The sequence below is a fragment of the Hoplias malabaricus genome, unplaced genomic scaffold (assembly GCF_029633855.1).
Source record: "Hoplias malabaricus isolate fHopMal1 unplaced genomic scaffold, fHopMal1.hap1 scaffold_54, whole genome shotgun sequence".
Lineage (NCBI taxonomy): Eukaryota > Metazoa > Chordata > Actinopteri > Characiformes > Erythrinidae > Hoplias > Hoplias malabaricus.
Window position 1 is genome coordinate 242447 of NW_027101162.1, and position 15738 is coordinate 258184.

General features: G+C 50.8%; 10 non-coding genes across 10 annotated transcripts; all 10 read right to left on the minus strand.

Moving 5' to 3' along the window:
- Positions 1-1424: 1424 nt before the first annotated feature.
- Positions 1425-1496, minus strand: trnae-cuc (transfer RNA glutamic acid (anticodon CUC)). Its single transcript has one exon. It is a non-coding gene; the product is annotated as a tRNA-Glu (tRNA).
- Positions 1497-2097: 601 nt separating this feature from the next.
- trnae-cuc (transfer RNA glutamic acid (anticodon CUC)) lies at positions 2098-2169 on the minus strand. Its single transcript has one exon. It is a non-coding gene; the product is annotated as a tRNA-Glu (tRNA).
- A 2637-nt stretch (positions 2170-4806) lies between these two features.
- Positions 4807-4878, minus strand: trnae-cuc (transfer RNA glutamic acid (anticodon CUC)). The gene has a single exon. It is a non-coding gene; the product is annotated as a tRNA-Glu (tRNA).
- A 1288-nt stretch (positions 4879-6166) lies between these two features.
- On the minus strand, positions 6167-6238 carry trnae-cuc (transfer RNA glutamic acid (anticodon CUC)). Its single transcript has one exon. It is a non-coding gene; the product is annotated as a tRNA-Glu (tRNA).
- A 1947-nt stretch (positions 6239-8185) lies between these two features.
- On the minus strand, positions 8186-8257 carry trnae-cuc (transfer RNA glutamic acid (anticodon CUC)). The gene has a single exon. It is a non-coding gene; the product is annotated as a tRNA-Glu (tRNA).
- Positions 8258-11575: 3318 nt separating this feature from the next.
- On the minus strand, positions 11576-11647 carry trnae-cuc (transfer RNA glutamic acid (anticodon CUC)). Its single transcript has one exon. It is a non-coding gene; the product is annotated as a tRNA-Glu (tRNA).
- A 611-nt stretch (positions 11648-12258) lies between these two features.
- trnae-cuc (transfer RNA glutamic acid (anticodon CUC)) lies at positions 12259-12330 on the minus strand. The gene has a single exon. It is a non-coding gene; the product is annotated as a tRNA-Glu (tRNA).
- A 1282-nt stretch (positions 12331-13612) lies between these two features.
- On the minus strand, positions 13613-13684 carry trnae-cuc (transfer RNA glutamic acid (anticodon CUC)). The gene has a single exon. It is a non-coding gene; the product is annotated as a tRNA-Glu (tRNA).
- A 601-nt stretch (positions 13685-14285) lies between these two features.
- Positions 14286-14357, minus strand: trnae-cuc (transfer RNA glutamic acid (anticodon CUC)). Its single transcript has one exon. It is a non-coding gene; the product is annotated as a tRNA-Glu (tRNA).
- Positions 14358-14958: 601 nt separating this feature from the next.
- Positions 14959-15030, minus strand: trnae-cuc (transfer RNA glutamic acid (anticodon CUC)). The gene has a single exon. It is a non-coding gene; the product is annotated as a tRNA-Glu (tRNA).
- Positions 15031-15738: the final 708 nt, after the last annotated feature.

Consider the following 15738-nt stretch of genomic DNA (forward strand, 5'->3'; position numbering starts at 1 on the left):
CCTACACAGCATGTGGGTGGGGGGCTTCCAGAGTCTTGTAGTGGACTTGGTGTGCAAGAAAGCACACGCTTCCCTGACCGGGAATCGAACCCGGGCTGCGGCGGTGAGAGCGCCGAATCCTAGCCACTAGACCACCAGGGACACCGTTTTCAGCCATGTCTGAAAGGAAGGAGATAGGATTAAGTTCAGGGGCTAGGGCTAGGCTTTTGCCAGATGTACTCGTTCTACAATCATAGGAGAGCATCCGAGTCTGTCCTAAATGCACTTGTCAGTTTTCAGTCCAACTCTTTAGTCTAGCACCTTTGATAGCTCAGTTGGTAGAGCAGAGGACTGTAGTTGTTAATAAGGCGATCCTTAGGTTGCGGGTTCAAATCCGGCTCGAAGAAGACTTTTCTTTTCCCTCGCGCCACTGCGGGATATCATGGCCAGGTGCCTGCCTGCAGATGCGCTGGCATGCCAGAGTGCAATCTGCTGAAGGCAGTGACGGATCATTTACACTGTTCCATTCAAATTTCTCAAACATTATCTTGCCTCCCTAAAAGACTTGCAGACTTGAAAGCATAAAGCCACGCTGGCGTGGGTGTGTGGAGTTGGTGAATGAGGCAGCAACGTGTCGTTTAGAAGTTTGGCAAAAAAGGAAGTAGCAGAAGGAGGACGCTTTACATTCCTTTAACCTACACAGCATGTGGGTGGGGGGGGGGGGGGGCTTCCAGAGTCTTGTAGTGGACTTGGTGTGCAAGAAAGCACGCGCTTCCCTGACCGGGAATCAAACCCGGGCCGCGGCGGTGAGAGCACCGAATCCTAGCCACTAGACCACCAGGGACACCGTTTTCAACCACGTCTGAAAGGAAGGAGATAGGATTAAGTTCAGGGGCTAGGGCTAGGCTTTTGCCAGATGTACTCGTTCTACAGTCATAGGAGAGCATCCGAGTCTGTCCTAAATGCACTTGTCAGTTTTCAGTCCAACTCTTTAGGCTAGCACCTTTGATAGCTCAGTTGGTAGAGCGGAGGACTGTAGTTGTTAATAAGGCAATCCTTAGGTCGCGGGTTCAAATCCGGCTCGAAGAAGACTTTTCTTTTCCCTCGCGCCACTGCCGGATATCATGGCCAGGTGCCTGCCTGCAGATGCGCTGGCATGCCAGAGTGCAATATGCTGAAGGCAGTGACGGATAATTTACACTGTTCCATTCAAATTTCTCAAACTTTATCTTGCCTCCCTAAAAGACTTGCAGACTTGAAAGCATAAAGCCACGCTGGTGTGGGTGTGTGGAGGTGGTGAATGAGGCAGCAACGTGTCGTTTAGAAGTTTGGCAAAAAAGGAAGTAGCAGAAGGAGGACGCTTTACATTCCTTTAACCTACACAGCATGTGGGTGGGGGGCTTCCAGAGTCTTGTAGTGGACTTGGTGTGCAAGAAAGCACACGCTTCCCTGACCGGGAATCGAACCCGGGCCGCGGCGGTGAGAGCGCCGAATCCTAGCCACTAGACCACCAGGGACACCATTTTCAGCCACGTCTGAAAGGAAGGAGATAGGATTAAGTTCAGGGGCTAGGGCTAGGCTTTTGCCAGATGTACTCGTTCCACAATCATACGAGAGCATCCGAGTCTGTCCTAAATGCACTTGTCAGTTTTCAGTCCAACTTTTTAGGCTAGCACCTTTGATAGCTCAGCTGGTAGAGCAGAGGACTGTAGTTGTTAATAAGGCGATCCTTAGGTCGCGGGTTCAAATCCGGCTCAAAGAAGACTTTTCTTTTCCCTCGCGCCACTGCGGGATATCATGGCCAGGTGCCTGCCTGCAGATGCGCTGGCATGCCAGAGTGCAATCTGCTGAAGGCAGTGACGGATCATTTACACTGTTCCATTCAAATTTCTCAAACATTATCTTGCCTCCCTAAAAGACTTGCAGACTTGAAAGCATAAAGCCACGCTGGTGTGGGTGTGTGGAGGTGGTGAATGAGGCAGCAACGTGTCGTTTAGAAGTTTGGCAAAAAAGGAAGTAGCAGAAGGAGGACGCTTTACATTCCTTTAACCTACACAGCATGTGGGTGGGGGGTTTCCAGAGTCTTGTAGTGGACTTGGTGTGCAAGAAAGCACACGCTTCCCTGACCGGGAATCGAACCCGGGCCGCGGCGGTGAGAGCGCCGAATCCTAGCCACTAGACCACCAGGGACACCGTTTTCAGCCACGTCTGAAAGGAAGGAGATAGGATTAAGTTCAGGGGCTAGGGCTAGGCTTTTGCCAGATGTACTCGTTCCACAATCATAGGAGAGCATCCGAGTCTGTCCTAAATGCACTTGTCAGTTTTCAGTCCAACTTTTTAGGCTAGCACCTTTGATAGCTCAGTTGGTAGAGCAGCGGACTGTAGTTGTTAATAAGGCGATCCTTAGGTCGCGGGTTCAAATCCGGCTGAAAGAAGACTTTTCTTTTCCCTCGCGCCACTGCGGGATATCATGGCCAGGTGCCTGCCTGCAGATGCGCTGGCATGCCAGAGTGCAATCTGCTGAAGGCAGTGACGGATCATTTACACTGTTCCATTCAAATTTCTCAAACATTATCTTGCCTCCCTAAAAGACTTGCAGACTTGAAAGCATAAAGCCACGCTGGCGTGGGTGTGTGGAGGTGGTGAATGAGGCAGCAACGTGTCGTTTAGAAGTTTGGCAAAAAAGGAAGTAGCAGAAGGAGGACGCTTTACATTCCTTTAACCTACACAGCATGTGGGTGGGGGGCTTCCAGAGTCTTGTAGTGGACTTGGTGTGCAAGAAAGCACACGCTTCCCTGACCGGGAATCGAACCCGGGCTGCGGCGGTGAGAGCGCCGAATCCTAGCCACTAGACCACCAGGGACACCGTTTTCAGCCATGTCTGAAAGGAAGGAGATAGGATTAAGTTCAGGGGCTAGGGCTAGGCTTTTGCCAGATGTACTCGTTCTACAATCATAGGAGAGCATCCGAGTCTGTCCTAAATGCACTTGTCAGTTTTCAGTCCAACTCTTTAGGCTAGCACCTTTGATAGCTCAGTTGGTAGAGCAGAGGACTGTAGTTGTTAATAAGGCGATCCTTAGGTTGCGGGTTCAAATCCGGCTCGAAGAAGACTTTTCTTTTCCCTCGCGCCACTGCGGGATATCATGGCCAGGTGCCTGCCTGCAGATGCGCTGGCATGCCAGAGTGCAATCTGCTGAAGGCAGTGACGGATCATTTACACTGTTCCATTCAAATTTCTCAAACATTATCTTGCCTCCCTAAAAGACTTGCAGACTTGAAAGCATAAAGCCACGCTGGCGTGGGTGTGTGGAGGTGGTGAATGAGGCAGCAACGTGTCGTTTAGAAGTTTGGCAAAAAAGGAAGTAGCAGAAGGAGGACGCTTTACATTCCTTTAACCTACACAGCATGTGGGTGGGGGGGGGGGGGGGGGGGGGGGCTTCCAGAGTGTTGTAGTGGACTTGGTGTGCAAGAAAGCACGCGCTTCCCTGACCGGGAATCAAACCCGGGCCGCGGCGGTGAGAGCACCGAATCCTAGCCACTAGACCACCAGGGACACCGTTTTCAACCACGTCTGAAAGGAAGGAGATAGGATTAAGTTCAGGGGCTAGGGCTAGGCTTTTGCCAGATGTACTCGTTCTACAGTCATAGGAGAGCATCCGAGTCTGTCCTAAATGCACTTGTCAGTTTTCAGTCCAACTCTTTAGGCTAGCACCTTTGATAGCTCAGTTGGTAGAGCGGAGGACTGTAGTTGTTAATAAGGCAATCCTTAGGTCGCGGGTTCAAATCCGGCTCGAAGAAGACTTTTCTTTTCCCTCGCGCCACTGCCGGATATCATGGCCAGGTGCCTGCCTGCAGATGCGCTGGCATGCCAGAGTGCAATATGCTGAAGGCAGTGACGGATAATTTACACTGTTCCATTCAAATTTCTCAAACTTTATCTTGCCTCCCTAAAAGACTTGCAGACTTGAAAGCATAAAGCCACGCTGGTGTGGGTGTGTGGAGGTGGTGAATGAGGCAGCAACGTGTCGTTTAGAAGTTTGGCAAAAAAGGAAGTAGCAGAAGGAGGACGCTTTACATTCCTTTAACCTACACAGCATGTGGGTGGGGGGCTTCCAGAGTCTTGTAGTGGACTTGGTGTGCAAGAAAGCACACGCTTCCCTGTCCGGGAATCGAACCCTGGCCGCGGCGGAGAGAGCGCCGAATCCTAGCCACTAGACCACCAGGGACACCGTTTTCAGCCACGTCTGAAAGGAAGGAGATAGGATTAAGTTCAGGGGCTAGGGCTAGGCTTTTGCCAGATGTACTCGTTCCACAATCATAGGAGAGCATCCGAGTCTGTCCTAAATGCACTTGTCAGTTTTCAGTCCAACTTTTTAGGCTAGCACCTTTGATAGCTCAGCTGGTAGAGCAGAGGACTGTAGTTGTTAATAAGGCGATCCTTAGGTCGCGGGTTCAAATCCGGCTCAAAGAAGACTTTTCTTTTCCCTCGCGCCACTGCGGGATATCATGGCCAGGTGCCTGCCTGCAGATGCGCTGGCATGCCAGAGTGCAATCTGCTGAAGGCAGTGACGGATCATTTACACTGTTCCATTCAAATTTCTCAAACATTATCTTGCCTCCCTAAAAGACTTGCAGACTTGAAAGCATAAAGCCACGCTGGTGTGGGTGTGTGGAGGTGGTGAATGAGGCAGCAACGTGTCGTTTAGAAGTTTGGCAAAAAAGGAAGTAGCAGAAGGAGGACGCTTTACATTCCTTTAACCTACACAGCATGTGGGTGGGGGGTTTCCAGAGTCTTGTAGTGGACTTGGTGTGCAAGAAAGCACACGCTTCCCTGACCGGGAATTGAACCCGGGCCGCGGCGGTGAGAGCGCCGAATCCTAGCCACTAGACCACCAGGGACACCGTTTTCAGCCACGTCTGAAAGGAAGGAGATAGGATTAAGTTCAGGGGCTAGGGCTAGGCTTTTGCCAGATGTACTCGTTCCACAATCATAGGAGAGCATCCGAGTCTGTCCTAAATGCACTTGTCAGTTTTCAGTCCAACTTTTTAGGCTAGCACCTTTGATAGCTCAGTTGGTAGAGCAGCGGACTGTAGTTGTTAATAAGGCGATCCTTAGGTCGCGGGTTCAAATCCGGCTGAAAGAAGACTTTTCTTTTCCCTCGCGCCACTGCGGGATATCATGGCCAGGTGCCTGCCTGCAGATGCGCTGGCATGCCAGAGTGCAATCTGCTGAAGGCAGTGACGGATCATTTACACTGTTCCATTCAAATTTCTCAAACATTATCTTGCCTCCCTAAAAGACTTGCAGACTTGAAAGCATAAAGCCACGCTGGTGTGGGTGTGTGGAGGTGGTGAATGAGGCAGCAACGTGTCGTTTAGAAGTTTGGCAAAAAAGGAAGTAGCAGAAGGAGGACGCTTTACATTCCTTTAACCTACACAGCATGTGGGTGGGGGGCTTCCAGAGTCTTGTAGTGGACTTGGTGTGCAAGAAAGCACACGCTTCCCTGTCCGGGAATCGAACCCTGGCCGCGGCGGAGAGAGCGCCGAATCCTAGCCACTAGACCACCAGGGACACCGTTTTCAGCCACCTCTGAAAGGAAGGAGATAGGATTAAGTTCAGGGGCTAGGGCTAGGCTTTTGCCAGATGTACTCGTTCTACAATCATAGGAGAGCATCCGAGTCTGTCCTAAATGCACTTGTCAGTTTTCAGTCCAACTATTTAGGCTAGCACCTTTGATAGCTCAGTTGGTAGAGCAGAGGACTGTAGTTGTTAATAAGGTGATCCTTAGGTCGTGGGTTCAAATCCGGCTTGAAGAAGACTTTTCCTTTCCCTCGCGCCACTGCCGGATATCATGGCCAGGTGCCTGCCTGCAGATGCGCTGGCATGCCAGAGTGCAATCTGCTGAAGGCAGTGACGGATCATTTACACTGTTCCATTCAAATTTCTCAAACATTATCTTGCCTCCCTAAAAGACTTGCAGACTTGAAAGCATAAAGCCACGCTGGTGTGGGTGTGTGGAGGTGGTGAATGAGGCAGCAACGTGTCGTTTAGAAGTTTGGCAAAAAAGGAAGTAGCAGAAGGAGGACGCTTTACATTCCTTTAACCTACACAGCATGTGGGTGGGGGGGGGGGGGGGGGGGGCTTCCAGAGTCTTGTAGTGGACTTGGTGTGCAAGAAAGCACGCGCTTCCCTGACCGGGAATCGAACCCGGGCCGCGGCGGTGAGAGCACCGAATCCTAGCCACTAGACCACCAGGGACACCGTTTTCAACCACGTCTGAAAGGAAGGAGATAGGATTAAGTTCAGGGGCTAGGGCTAGGCTTTTGCCAGATGTACTCGTTCTACAATCATAGGAGAGCATCCGAGTCTGTCCTAAATGCACTTGTCAGTTTTCAGTCCAACTATTTAGGCTAGCACCTTTGATAGCTCAGTTGGTAGAGCAGAGGACTGTAGTTGTTAATAAGGCGATCCTTAGGTCGTGGGTTCAAATCCGGCTTGAAGAAGACTTTTCTTTTCCCTCGCGCCACTGCCGGATATCATGGCCAGGTGCCTGCCTGCAGATGCGCTGGCATGCCAGAGTGCAATCTGCTGAAGGCAGTGACGGATCATTTACACTGTTCCATTCAAATTTCTCAAACATTATCTTGCCTCCCTAAAAGACTTGCAGACTTGAAAGCATAAAGCCACGCTGGTGTGGGTGTGTGGAGGTGGTGAATGAGGCAGCAACGTGTCGTTTAGAAGTTTGGCAAAAAAGGAAGTAGCAGAAGGAGGACGCTTTACATTCCTTTAACCTACACAGCATGTGGGTGGGGGGCTTCCAGAGTCTTGTAGTGGACTTGGTGTGCAAGAAAGCACACGCTTCCCTGTCCGGGAATCGAACCCTGGCCGCGGCGGAGAGAGCGCCGAATCCTAGCCACTAGACCACCAGGGACACCGTTTTCAGCCACGTCTGAAAGGAAGGAGATAGGATTAAGTTCAGGGGCTAGGGCTAGGCTTTTGCCAGATGTACTCGTTCCATAATCATACGAGAGCATCCGAGTCTGTCCTAAATGCACTTGTCAGTTTTCAGTCCAACTTTTTAGGCTAGCACCTTTGATAGCTCAGCTGGTAGAGCAGAGGACTGTAGTTGTTAATAAGGCGATCCTTAGGTCGCGGGTTCAAATCCGGCTCAAAGAAGACTTTTCTTTTCCCTCGCGCCACTGCGGGATATCATGGCCAGGTGCCTGCCTGCAGATGCGCTGGCATGCCAGAGTGCAATCTGCTGAAGGCAGTGACGGATCATTTACACTGTTCCATTCAAATTTCTCAAACATTATCTTGCCTCCCTAAAAGACTTGCAGACTTGAAAGCATAAAGCCACGCTGGTGTGGGTGTGTGGAGGTGGTGAATGAGGCAGCAACGTGTCGTTTAGAAGTTTGGCAAAAAAGGAAGTAGCAGAAGGAGGACGCTTTACATTCCTTTAACCTACACAGCATGTGGGTGGGGGGCTTCCAGAGTCTTGTAGTGGACTTGGTGTGCAAGAAAGCACACGCTTCCCTGTCCGGGAATCGAACCCTGGCCGCGGCGGAGAGAGCGCCGAATCCTAGCCACTAGACCACCAGGGACACCGTTTTCAGCCACGTCTGAAAGGAAGGAGATAGGATTAAGTTCAGGGGCTAGGGCTAGGCTTTTGCCAGATGTACTCGTTCCACAATCATACGAGAGCATCCGAGTCTGTCCTAAATGCACTTGTCAGTTTTCAGTCCAACTTTTTAGGCTAGCACCTTTGATAGCTCAGCTGGTAGAGCAGAGGACTGTAGTTGTTAATAAGGCGATCCTTAGGTCGCGGGTTCAAATCCGGCTCAAAGAAGACTTTTCTTTTCCCTCGCGCCACTGCGGGATATCATGGCCAGGTGCCTGCCTGCAGATGCGCTGGCATGCCAGAGTGCAATCTGCTGAAGGCAGTGACGGATCATTTACACTGTTCCATTCAAATTTCTCAAACATTATCTTGCCTCCCTAAAAGACTTGCAGACTTGAAAGCATAAAGCCACGCTGGTGTGGGTGTGTGGAGGTGGTGAATGAGGCAGCAACGTGTCGTTTAGAAGTTTGGCAAAAAAGGAAGTAGCAGAAGGAGGACGCTTTACATTCCTTTAACCTACACAGCATGTGGGTGGGGGGTTTCCAGAGTCTTGTAGTGGACTTGGTGTGCAAGAAAGCACACGCTTCCCTGACCGGGAATCGAACCCGGGCCGCGGCGGTGAGAGCGCCGAATCCTAGCCACTAGACCACCAGGGACACCGTTTTCAGCCACGTCTGAAAGGAAGGAGATAGGATTAAGTTCAGGGGCTAGGGCTAGGCTTTTGCCAGATGTACTCGTTCCACAATCATAGGAGAGCATCCGAGTCTGTCCTAAATGCACTTGTCAGTTTTCAGTCCAACTTTTTAGGCTAGCACCTTTGATAGCTCAGTTGGTAGAGCAGCGGACTGTAGTTGTTAATAAGACGATCCTTAGGTCGCGGGTTCAAATCCGGCTCAAAGAAGACTTTTCTTTTCCCTCGCGCCACTGCGGGATATCATGGCCAGGTGCCTGCCTGCAGATGCGCTGGCATGCCAGAGTGCAATCTGCTGAAGGCAGTGACGGATCATTTACACTGTTCCATTCAAATTTCTCAAACATTATCTTGCCTCCCTAAAAGACTTGCAGACTTGAAAGCATAAAGCCACGCTGGTGTGGGTGTGTGGAGGTGGTGAATGAGGCAGCAACGTGTCGTTTAGAAGTTTGGCAAAAAAGGAAGTAGCAGAAGGAGGACGCTTTACATTCCTTTAACCTACACAGCATGTGGGTGGGGGGCTTCCAGAGTCTTGTAGTGGACTTGGTGTGCAAGAAAGCACACGCTTCCCTGACCGGGAATCGAACCCTGGCCGCGGCGGTGAGAGCGCCGAATCCTAGCCACTAGACCACCAGGGACACCGTTTTCAGCCACGTCTGAAAGGAAGGAGATAGGATTAAGTTCAGGGGCTAGGGCTAGGCTTTTGCCAGATGTACTCGTTCTACAATCATAGGAGAGCATCCGAGTCTGTCCTAAATGCACTTGTCAGTTTTCAGTCCAACTCTTTAGGCTAGCACCTTTGATAGCTCAGTTGGTAGAGCAGAGGACTGTAGTTGTTAATAAGGCGATCCTTAGGTTGCGGGTTCAAATCCGGCTCGAAGAAGACTTTTCTTTTCCCTCGCGCCACTGCGGGATATCATGGCCAGGTGCCTGCCTGCAGATGCGCTGGCATGCCAGAGTGCAATCTGCTGAAGGCAGTGACGGATCATTTACACTGTTCCATTCAAATTTCTCAAACATTATCTTGCCTCCCTAAAAGACTTGCAGACTTGAAAGCATAAAGCCACGCTGGTGTGGGTGTGTGGAGGTGGTGAATGAGGCAGCAACGTGTCGTTTAGAAGTTTGGCAAAAAGGAAGTAGCAGAAGGAGGACGCTTTACATTCCTTTAACCTACACAGCATGTGGGTGGGGGGCTTCCAGAGTCTTGTAGTGGACTTGGTGTGCAAGAAAGCACACGCTTCCCTGTCCGGGAATCGAACCCTGGCCGCGGCGGAGAGAGCGCCGAATCCTAGCCACTAGACCACCAGGGACACCGTTTTCAGCCACGTCTGAAAGGAAGGAGATAGGATTAAGTTCAGGGGCTAGGGCTAGGCTTTTGCCAGATGTACTCGTTCTACAATCATAGGAGAGCATCCGAGTCTGTCCTAAATGCACTTGTCAGTTTTCAGTCCAACTCTTTAGGCTAGCACCTTTGATAGCTCAGTTGGTAGAGCAGAGGACTGTAGTTGTTAATAAGGCGATCCTTAGGTTGCGGGTTCAAATCCGGCTCGAAGAAGACTTTTCTTTTCCCTCGCGCCACTGCGGGATATCATGGCCAGGTGCCTGCCTGCAGATGCGCTGGCATGCCAGAGTGCAATCTGCTGAAGGCAGTGACGGATCATTTACACTGTTCCATTCAAATTTCTCAAACATTATCTTGCCTCCCTAAAAGACTTGCAGACTTGAAAGCATAAAGCCACGCTGGCGTGGGTGTGTGGAGGTGGTGAATGAGGCAGCAACGTGTCGTTTAGAAGTTTGGCAAAAAAGGAAGTAGCAGAATGAGGACGCTTTACATTCCTTTAACCTACACAGCATGTGGGTGGGGGGGGGGGGGGGGGCTTCCAGAGTCTTGTAGTGGACTTGGTGTGCAAGAAAGCACACGCTTCTCTGACCGGGAATCGAACCCGGGCCGCGGCGGTGAGAGCACCGAATCCTAGCCACTAGACCACCAGGGACACTGTTTTCAACCACGTCTGAAAGGAAGGAGATAGGATTAAGTTCAGGGGCTAGGGCTAGGCTTTTGCCAGATGTACTCGTTCTACAATCATAGGAGAGCATCCGAGTCTGTCCTAAATGCACTTGTCAGTTTTCAGTCCAACTCTTTAGGCTAGCACCTTTGATAGCTCAGTTGGTAGAGCGGAGGACTGTAGTTGTTAATAAGGCAATCCTTAGGTCGCGGGTTCAAATCCAGCTCGAAGAAGACTTTTCTTTTCCCTCGCGACACTGCCGGATATCATGGCCAGGTGCCTGCCTGCAGATGCGCTGGCATGCCAGAGTGCAATATGCTGAAGGCAGTGACGGATCATTTACACTGTTCCATTCAAATTTCTCAAACTTTATCTTGCCTCCCTAAAAGACTTGCAGACTTGAAAGCATAAAGCCACGCTGGTGTGGGTGTGTGGAGGTGGTGAATGAGGCAGCAACGTGTCGTTTAGAAGTTTGGCAAAAAAGGAAGTAGCAGAAGGAGGACGCTTTACATTCCTTTAACCTACACAGCATGTGGGTGGGGGGCTTCCAGAGTCTTGTAGTGGACTTGGTGTGCAAGAAAGCACACGCTTCCCTGTCCGGGAATCGAACCCTGGCCGCGGCGGAGAGAGCGCCGAATCCTAGCCACTAGACCACCAGGGACACCGTTTTCAGCCCCGTCTGAAAGGAAGGAGATAGGATTAAGTTCAGGGGCTAGGGCTAGGCTTTTGCCAGATGTACTCGTTCTACAATCATAGGAGAGCATCCGAGTCTGTCCTAAATGCACTTGTCAGTTTTCAGTCCAACTATTTAGGCTAGCACCTTTGATAACTCAGTTGGTAGAGCAGAGGACTGTAGTTGTTAATAAGTCGATCCTTAGGTCGTGGGTTCAAATCCGGCTTGAAGAAGACTTTTCCTTTCCCTCGCGCCACTGCCGGATATCATGGCCAGGTGCCTGCCTGCAGATGCGCTGGCATGCCAGAGTGCAATCTGCTGAAGGCAGTGACGGATCATTTACACTGTTCCATTCAAATTTCTCAAACATTATCTTGCCTCCCTAAAAGACTTGCAGACTTGAAAGCATAAAGCCACGCTGGTGTGGGTGTGTGGAGGTGGTGAATGAGGCAGCAACGTGTCGTTTAGAAGTTTGGCAAAAAAGGAAGTAGCAGAAGGAGGACGCTTTACATTCCTTTAACCTACACAGCATGTGGGTGGGGGGGGGGGGGGGGGGGGGCTTCCAGAGTCTTGTAGTGGACTTGGTGTGCAAGAAAGCACGCGCTTCCCTGACCGGGAATCGAACCCGGGCCACGGCGGTGAGAGCACCGAATCCTAGCCACTAGACCACCAGGGACACCGTTTTCAACCACGTCTGAAAGGAAGGAGATAGGATTAAGTTCAGGGGCTAGGGCTAGGCTTTTGCCAGATGTACCCGTTCTACAATCATAGGAGAGCATCCGAGTCTGTCCTAAATGCACTTGTCAGTTTTCAGTCCAACTATTTAGGCTAGCACCTTTGATAGCTCAGTTGGTAGAGCAGAGGACTGTAGTTGTTAATAAGGCAATCCTTAGGTCGTGGGTTCAAATCCGGCTTGAAGAAGACTTTTCTTTTCCCTCGCGCCACTGCCGGATATCATGGCCAGGTGCCTGCCTGCAGATGCGCTGGCATGCCAGAGTGCAATCTGCTGAAGGCAGTGACGGATCATTTACACTGTTCCATTCAAATTTCTCAAACATTATCTTGCCTCCCTAAAAGACTTGCAGACTTGAAAGCATAAAGCCACGCTGGTGTGGGTGTGTGGAGGTGGTGAATGAGGCAGCAACGTGTCGTTTAGAAGTTTGGCAAAAAAGGAAGTAGCAGAAGGAGGACGCTTTACATTCCTTTAACCTACACAGCATGTGGGTGGGGGGGGGGGGGGGGCTTCCAGAGTCTTGTAGTGGACTTGGTGTGCAAGAAAGCACGCGCTTCCCTGACCGGGAATCGAACCCGGGCCGCGGCGGTGAGAGCACCGAATCCTAGCCACTAGACCACCAGGGACACCGTTTTCAACCACGTCTGAAAGGAAGGAGATAGGATTAAGTTCAGGGGCTAGGGCTAGGCTTTTGCCAGATGTACTCGTTCCACAATCATACGAGAGCATCCGAGTCTGTCCTAAATGCACTTGTCAGTTTTCAGTCCAACTTTTTAGGCTAGCACCTTTGATAGCTCAGCTGGTAGAGCAGAGGACTGTAGTTGTTAATAAGGCGATCCTTAGGTCGCGGGTTCAAATCCGGCTCAAAGAAGACTTTTCTTTTCCCTCGCGCCACTGCGGGATATCATGGCCAGGTGCCTGCCTGCAGATGCGCTGGCATGCCAGAGTGCAATCTGCTGAAGGCAGTGACGGATCATTTACACTGTTCCATTCAAATTTCTCAAACATTATCTTGCCTCCCTAAAAGACTTGCAGACTTGAAAGCATAAAGCCACGCTGGTGTGGGTGTGTGGAGGTGGTGAATGAGGCAGCAACGTGTCGTTTAGAAGTTTGGCAAAAAAGGAAGTAGCAGAAGGAGGACGCTTTACATTCCTTTAACCTACACAGCATGTGGGTGGGGGGCTTCCAGAGTCTTGTAGTGGACTTGGTGTGCAAGAAAGCACACGCTTCCCTGACCGGGAATCGAACCCGGGCTGCGGCGGTGAGAGCGCCGAATCCTAGCCACTAGACCACCAGGGACACCGTTTTCAGCCATGTCTGAAAGGAAGGAGATAGGATTAAGTTCAGGGGCTAGGGCTAGGCTTTTGCCAGATGTACTCGTTCTACAATCATAGGAGAGCATCCGAGTCTGTCCTAAATGCACTTGTCAGTTTTCAGTCCAACTCTTTAGGCTAGCACCTTTGATAGCTCAGTTGGTAGAGCAGAGGACTGTAGTTGTTAATAAGGCGATCCTTAGGTTGCGGGTTCAAATCCGGCTCGAAGAAGACTTTTCTTTTCCCTCGCGCCACTGCGGGATATCATGGCCAGGTGCCTGCCTGCAGATGCGCTGGCATGCCAGAGTGCAATCTGCTGAAGGCAGTGACGGATCATTTACACTGTTCCATTCAAATTTCTCAAACATTATCTTGCCTCCCTAAAAGACTTGCAGACTTGAAAGCATAAAGCCACGCTGGCGTGGGTGTGTGGAGTTGGTGAATGAGGCAGCAACGTGTCGTTTAGAAGTTTGGCAAAAAAGGAAGTAGCAGAAGGAGGACGCTTTACATTCCTTTAACCTACACAGCATGTGGGTGGGGGGGGGGGGGGCTTCCAGAGTCTTGTAGTGGACTTGGTGTGCAAGAAAGCACGCGCTTCCCTGACCGGGAATCGAACCCGGGCCGCGGCGGTGAGAGCACCGAATCCTAGCCACTAGACCACCAGGGACACCGTTTTCAACCACGTCTGAAAGGAAGGAGATAGGATTAAGTTCAGGGGCTAGGGCTAGGCTTTTGCCAGATGTACTCGTTCTACAGTCATAGGAGAGCATCCGAGTCTGTCCTAAATGCACTTGTCAGTTTTCAGTCCAACTCTTTAGGCTAGCACCTTTGATAGCTCAGTTGGTAGAGCGGAGGACTGTAGTTGTTAATAAGGCAATCCTTAGGTCGCGGGTTCAAATCCGGCTCGAAGAAGACTTTTCTTTTCCCTCGCGCCACTGCCGGATATCATGGCCAGGTGCCTGCCTGCAGATGCGCTGGCATGCCAGAGTGCAATATGCTGAAGGCAGTGACGGATAATTTACACTGTTCCATTCAAATTTCTCAAACTTTATCTTGCCTCCCTAAAAGACTTGCAGACTTGAAAGCATAAAGCCACGCTGGTGTGGGTGTGTGGAGGTGGTGAATGAGGCAGCAACGTGTCGTTTAGAAGTTTGGCAAAAAAGGAAGTAGCAGAAGGAGGACGCTTTACATTCCTTTAACCTACACAGCATGTGGGTGGGGGGCTTCCAGAGTCTTGTAGTGGACTTGGTGTGCAAGAAAGCACACGCTTCCCTGACCGGGAATCGAACCCGGGCCGCGGCGGTGAGAGCGCCGAATCCTAGCCACTAGACCACCAGGGACACCATTTTCAGCCACGTCTGAAAGGAAGGAGATAGGATTAAGTTCAGGGGCTAGGGCTAGGCTTTTGCCAGATGTACTCGTTCCACAATCATACGAGAGCATCCGAGTCTGTCCTAAATGCACTTGTCAGTTTTCAGTCCAACTTTTTAGGCTAGCACCTTTGATAGCTCAGCTGGTAGAGCAGAGGACTGTAGTTGTTAATAAGGCGATCCTTAGGTCGCGGGTTCAAATCCGGCTCAAAGAAGACTTTTCTTTTCCCTCGCGCCACTGCGGGATATCATGGCCAGGTGCCTGCCTGCAGATGCGCTGGCATGCCAGAGTGCAATCTGCTGAAGGCAGTGACGGATCATTTACACTGTTCCATTCAAATTTCTCAAACATTATCTTGCCTCCCTAAAAGACTTGCAGACTTGAAAGCATAAAGCCACGCTGGTGTGGGTGTGTGGAGGTGGTGAATGAGGCAGCAACGTGTCGTTTAGAAGTTTGGCAAAAAAGGAAGTAGCAGAAGGAGGACGCTTTACATTCCTTTAACCTACACAGCATGTGGGTGGGGGGTTTCCAGAGTCTTGTAGTGGACTTGGTGTGCAAGAAAGCACACGCTTCCCTGACCGGGAATCGAACCCGGGCCGCGGCGGTGAGAGCGCCGAATCCTAGCCACTAGACCACCAGGGACACCGTTTTCAGCCACGTCTGAAAGGAAGGAGATAGGATTAAGTTCAGGGGCTAGGGCTAGGCTTTTGCCAGATGTACTCGTTCCACAATCATAGGAGAGCATCCGAGTCTGTCCTAAATGCACTTGTCAGTTTTCAGTCCAACTTTTTAGGCTAGCACCTTTGATAGCTCAGTTGGTAGAGCAGCGGACTGTAGTTGTTAATAAGGCGATCCTTAGGTCGCGGGTTCAAATCCGGCTGAAAGAAGACTTTTCTTTTCCCTCGCGCCACTGCGGGATATCATGGCCAGGTGCCTGCCTGCAGATGCGCTGGCATGCCAGAGTGCAATCTGCTGAAGGCAGTGACGGATCATTTACACTGTTCCATTCAAATTTCTCAAACATTATCTTGCCTCCCTAAAAGACTTGCAGACTTGAAAGCATAAAGCCACGCTGGTGTGGGTGTGTGGAGGTGGTGAATGAGGCAGCAACGTGTCGTTTAGAAGTTTGGCAAAAAAGGAAGTAGCAGAAGGAGGACGCTTTACATTCCTTTAACCTACACAGCATGTGGGTGGGGGGCTTCCAGAGTCTTGTAGTGGACTTGGTGTGCAAGAAAGCACACGCTTCCCTGACCGGGAATCGAACCCGGGCTGCGGCGGTGAGAGCGCCGAATCCTAGCCACTAGACCACCAGGGACACCGTTTTCAGCCATGTCTGAAAGGAAGGAGATA